This window comes from Aegilops tauschii, chromosome 3 (genome assembly GCF_002575655.3).
Source record: "Aegilops tauschii subsp. strangulata cultivar AL8/78 chromosome 3, Aet v6.0, whole genome shotgun sequence".
Lineage (NCBI taxonomy): Eukaryota > Viridiplantae > Streptophyta > Magnoliopsida > Poales > Poaceae > Aegilops > Aegilops tauschii.
Window position 1 is genome coordinate 535,122,666 of NC_053037.3, and position 6,000 is coordinate 535,128,665.

At 44.7% G+C, this 6,000-nt stretch overlaps 1 pseudogene; it reads right to left on the bottom strand.

Moving 5' to 3' along the window:
- Positions 1-2,060: 2,060 nt before the first annotated feature.
- On the bottom strand, positions 2,061-5,490 carry LOC109779332 (F-box protein SKIP19-like; annotated as a pseudogene).
- Between the last annotated feature and the right edge of the window lie 510 nt (positions 5,491-6,000).

Below are 6,000 nucleotides of genomic sequence, written 5' to 3' on the forward strand. Positions count from 1 at the left end.
CAGACCAGTTATGAAACTAATAAAAAAAACCAGAACTTAAAAACACATAGAAGAAAAAACTTAACAATTATGTTTGAACCTAAGTTGTCATTGTTAAGTATAAGATGATGGCAAAATAAATATTGAAAATAAAACTTGTGAAAAAGTCTAACAAAAATAAGTTTGCCATGGAATGTTCAAGTAATTTGCCATGGTATACCAAACGAATTTGCAAGGCTTTGTTCAACAAATTGCCATGTTTTGAAAAAATAATTTACTAAAAAGAATTTATGACGACGTATGCTTTAAAAATTGTCTTGGTTTGTACAAAAACAAATTTGCCACGGTCCAAACAATATACCTGCCATTGTTTAAAAATAAATTTGCCAGGTGAGACGAGGCCGTGGAGAACTCGGGAGTAGAGAGTGGTTTCGAACGGAAGGCCGCGTTTCCTCCAGGGCGAGGTGGCGAAGGGAGCAGAGGCGGCTAAGCACGGATGGCAACCTGCGATAAGGGCTTCAATTTTACGGGAAAGAGAGACGTATAAAGAAAATTCAAGTCAGACCCAGATGAACAGCAACAACAAAAAAAGATAGCTAAACAAATCTGAGTTCTTTTAGGAACATACATCTCCATGTGTTCTAACTTCGTGTGATTCTTTTTTTTTAATAAAAATACTAAAAGGTGGGTTTATTTTTTCACGTGAACCCTTCACGAGAAAGTCACATGCGACCTAACCCTAGCCGCCACCCCGTGATTCGATCCCCCTCACCACCATCAGGGTTAGCCGGCGGGCAAAGCCCGCACGGTGTCGGCGGCGGTGGGAGGCTGCTACTCAGCGGGAGCCCGATATGAAGTAGTTGTGGGTTGTTGTGGGACAACGACATCGTTGTGTGGTCGGTTGCAACTGCTGGCAAGCGATGCTCGACGACGGCGCAGGCGATCCAACGCGGCGATCTTCAATGGCGACAATGCCTGGCTAGGTCACCGGGGAAGAGAGAGTCAGTGCATGGTCCTGGACAACGGTGAGGTCGACATCAGACCTGTAGAAAAAAGATTCCTAATGCTCTGGATGAACAAAAGAATCAATGCTTTAAAAATAGCCCTTTTGAAGTATCAGTTTTGCTCTTTTACTCCTAGAGCTTTGGGGACGTTCTTCTTCAGGAAACTTTGTACGTGCATAGAAAATTCAAATATGTTTATTGCCAAGAAATCAATTTTCTTTTTAATTTTGTTGCTATTTGTTTGGATGTTGCATTTGAGCTCGGAAGTAGAAACTCCATATCCTTTGCGCCATCCGTATTTTGTATAGGATAAAATAAAAGGTTGCTAGATTTTTATTTATAAATTTTACTTTTGGCATGTCCCCCTCTCCATAATTTATTCGATTTTAAACTTCAGAGCACAAGTAATAAGTTCAGGAAAAGGTTCACGTAGCGTACTAGCAAACTACTCCCTTCATCCCAAAATATGAGGCCATTTTTGCCACTATCATATATCATACTTCCTCCATCTCATAATATAAGAGCGTTTTTTGGAGTGTAGTGTTTCTGCACCTAGGCTCAGCTGCACTTGCCAATGAACAGTAAAATTGAAAAAATGCAAAATGTTCAAAAAAATCTGAAATTGTTACACATGAAAGTTAAGAGATTCTTTTAGGTGCGTGCCAAATTTCAAGTTGTTTGGACATTTGAGAAGATCATGGCAAAAATAACAAATTTGGCTTGTCAAATAAACTTCCAAAAAGTGCACTGTGTAGACAGAATTTTGTTTTTTTTCACCACGAGGTCATCAAATGTCCAAACACCTTGAAAATTTGCACGCACCTAAAAAATTCTCTCATCTTTCATTTGTAAAAAATTTAGATTTTTTTGAATTTCTTTGCTATTTTTTTGAATTTACTGTTCACCGGGAGTAGATGAGCCCGGGCACCGTTTTGAATTATCGCGTTTTTTGCATTAGTGTTAAAAATGCTCTTATATTATGAAACGGAGGAAATAGTGTCTAGTGTCAAAAATGATCTTATATTACGGAACAGAGGGAATAGTAATCAGCTTGCATACGCATCAAACACATGGATGTTACTACCTACTACAGACACTCAGAACAAGCAGTCCGTACGTCCAAATACTACACAAACGGACACTAGAGGCAGATGGTTCAAAAGCACCATTGGCGTGTTTGTACATCAAAAGCCCTCCTGCAGGGATGCACACAAAATATTCAGGATCCAAAATAAGACGGTGACTTGGACTACTGAACATGGCACAGCTGCATCTGTATCATCCGTGGAATAGATTGGCAAGACAGACAGGCCTACTCATGCATGTAGCCAAGTACTCGACCAATTCGGACTACTGAACATGGCACAACTGCATCTGTTTACAGCTCCCAGTAGTATCTGGGATCATCCATCGAGTACATCGGCAAGGCAGGCGAGTCAGGGGACGAGGGGAGCGAGTAGTCATCCCAGCAGTCACAATAGTTCTCGCCATAGTCATCATTCTCCATCGCTGGCTCGTCGTGCAGAGAGCGAGCCTCCGTTTCATAGAGATCAGCCATCTCGATCACTTGACCTTCATCCGCCTCGATGGTTTGGAGCTCTGGGCACCGAACATAAGGCTCCCGTCCTGGCAGCCGGACATGCCTGATATTGGCACAGCGAGCTCGGAGTTCAGCGTTAACTTCGATGTGGAGGCATTCTCTAAGGTCGAGGAACTCGAGGTGGGGGCAGCCTTCAAGGATGGCGTATACCCCTTTGTTGGTCAGGCCGTAGCCTGCCATCTGAAGGAGCCGCAACTCATGCAAGCTCTCTGCTATGGCGAAGGCCTCCTCATTGTGTCTTGCCTCCCAAGCCTCATCAGACTCCTCTTCCTCCTCCTCCTCGTCTTCGTCATCGCCGTTCCGCTGTTCCATCCTCATCTCACGCTCTATTGAATCCGAGTCGAACCAAGGCAAACGGACTCTTAGACGTTTCAGCTCTGGGCGTGCTGCGCCGATCGCCATGAAAAAGGACCATGACTGCTTCTGATCAGAGTACTCTATCTCTTCTAGCGTTGGACATTTTAGCTGCAAGCTTAATTACTACGTTCTCATCATCCCAAAAGTAATAGGCACCAATGAGCCGAATGCTCTTCAATAAGTTGCATCTGCAGTGACAAGTATGAAAGTAGAAGGATATCACATGAACCGAGAAGAACCAGACAAGTACGGGTAAAACTGTATAACAAGGTTAAACACTAAACATATTTTTTCCCCTTATAGTGAAGTGGTCAGAGAGATCTACCATATGAAAAATATAAAATGAGAGTCTCACTACCTAGCTTACAAATGTGGTAATAAGCGAATATCATAAATATCACATGACGATGCACCATAAATATCAAATAAGATAGCTACCTCAAGCCAACTTATTTGTCTAGAAGCGACCTATCCAAAATATGCTTTCCTAATTGCAGAGACAAATGTAGCCGTACAAATGTGCCAATTATGCTTTAGTTTGCAAACCACTCACCTCAAGCATTTGAAGTGTCAGTTGAACACCTTGAAGAACACTATTAGACATGTCACAATAAAATATCATAAAAGGCTGACAACATGTTTAGCAAAAATGTATTGGCCTGATTTGATATCACTCTAATTCCTAAATTAAATTCATGCTTTGCGACCAACTTATTAAGCTATTAAGTGGAGGTAAATACTGTAAACAGTGCATCAGTGCTAAGAAGATTGCCAGGTTTGACACATACAGAGTAAGAGACAAAGTGCTGAAATTCAAGAATGCAAAGAACAATACCTGCTTGCAATGTAATTCAGGAGTTCGCTAGTGACAAACTTCTGAGCCCAGAACGATTCCATCCGTCCATCGGAACGATCTATAGCCACCTTTGCCATTTTGCACATGACATTTTCCGCCTTTGAGAAAACCACCTTGTGGCGAGTCATGTCCACGAAACGCCACAACTCAGGGGACTTAGCTGTAACCAGCCATGAGCGGCACACAAGTCCCGCACCCATCAGAATCTCAATGGTCCCAAGCTTCATGAAGATTGCAGAAAGCGCATCAAGTGGGAGCTCAGACCAACCCCTGACCTCAGACACGGGCAGGGGGTTTGGTTGCGCCTCCATTGTGCAAGGTAGCTTTTAAAAACAAGTTATCACAGAGATACAAGGATGGCTAATTTTAGCAAAAGCTTAAATTTCGCAAGATGAGAAACAACTTCAACACAAGAGAGACGAAGCTTATATAATACAGCAAGAGTAGCTTCTCCCATTGTACAAGATAACGTAACTTTTAACAAGAAAACCTAAGGCTGATCAAATGGTTTAGGCTGAAGCAACAATCAGATAATTAGCTGAGTATGAAATACCCCTTTTATGTTTTTTTAGGGAGGGTGCAGTGATGGCAAAGCTCGGCTTGTTTAGAGGAAGAAAGTTCTGCAAAACAACCATCCAATTTGGTGCCAAAGGCAGTGCCGGTCCCCAAACCCCAAGATGATAAGCCAATCAGACCAAGTTAGTCAATCAATCCACCATTATCATCTCAGAATCCCCCCAATTTTGTTTTACCCAACGTGCCTCTGTACTTGTAGCTGATAATTAGCCAAGTATGAAATATCCCTTCTTAAAAACCCTTTTTAGGGTGGGTATAGCGAAGCAAGGCTCGGCCGGTTTAGGGAAGAAAAGTTCTGCAAAACAACCATCCAATTTGGTGCCAAAATCACTGCCCCAGGATGAACTATTATTTAAACTAGTTATTGTACATCTAAGTGACTCAATCTAACTAAAAAGAAACAGATAAGAAAAATACTCGCACGAATCCTCGCGTAAAATCAATGACATATGACTTAGATACGCAATACTTGGGGACATCTAGATGTGCTCTAGCAAAACTGATTTTGATTTACCAAACCATCCATCAAACCAGTATACGCGCCACTCTGTACTTGTGCAGGCAGGCCTTGAGGGGTTCGATGTGGTCCTGAAACCCCTGCTTCGCCATCTCGGACAGCAGGTCGTCGACGGTCATGGCCTCCCGCTTCGCCCTCTTGCATCCGTCGCTCTCGCCGCTCGCCCTGCAAAGCACCGACGGGTCAGCCGCCGAAACCAAAGGCCGTTCAAGCCAAGCAGAGATCGAAGAGCGGCGGATCCATTTACCGGCGGGTGATGAACTCGGAGGCCAGCTCCCGCACGGCCCCCTCATCGATCCTCCCGTCTGGCAGGATGACCTTCCCCATGATGCGGCTGATATCCGCGACGGGCACGAACACGTCCCGCTCCTCCCCGATGCCGCCGGCCGTGGGGATGCCGCCGTCGCCGGAGGGGCTCGCCGGTGGGCCGGCCATGCGCCCCCGCCGCACCGACCGAAGGACCAGATCAATCAGGGGCGACCCAGCGAACCCAAACCCCAAACCCTTGGTACGAGAAGCGAGCGAGGTGAGATCGTGGGAGAAGTCGATAGCAGGTTTCGAACGAGAAGTCAGGTTTAACTAGGGCGAAGGCGTCAAAGGGAGAGGAGGCGAGGGCGCGGGGCGGCGAGGCAAAGATGGTTGTTTTCGTATGTACGGAGTACGTAGATAATTGTGCCGTGCGTTTCTTGTTTTCGTATGTACGGAGTACGTAGATAATTGTGCCGTGCGTTTCTACGGGAATATAAATATTTTTTTTTCACGAACCAACGTTAGAGAGGCAGTGGTATCCCCAGCCCACCAGGGTTCAAGTCCTGGTGCTCGTATTATTCCTGAATTTATTTCAGGATTTCCGGCGCTTTCAGTGGGAGGAGACGTTCCCATCGACGACGAGGCGCCTACGGTGACTTCGTAAATTTCAAGATGACATGCCGGCTCAGTCTCTCGAATGTGCTCATAGGGGTAGGGTGTGCGTGTGTGCGTTCATAGGGGTGAGTGTATACGCGTATATATGAGCGCTTGCGTCTGTACTGATGTTCAAAAAAAATATGGTGATGTCCCCGATTCAATCATACACTAATCATGCACGCAAACGTGTACGATCAAAATCAGG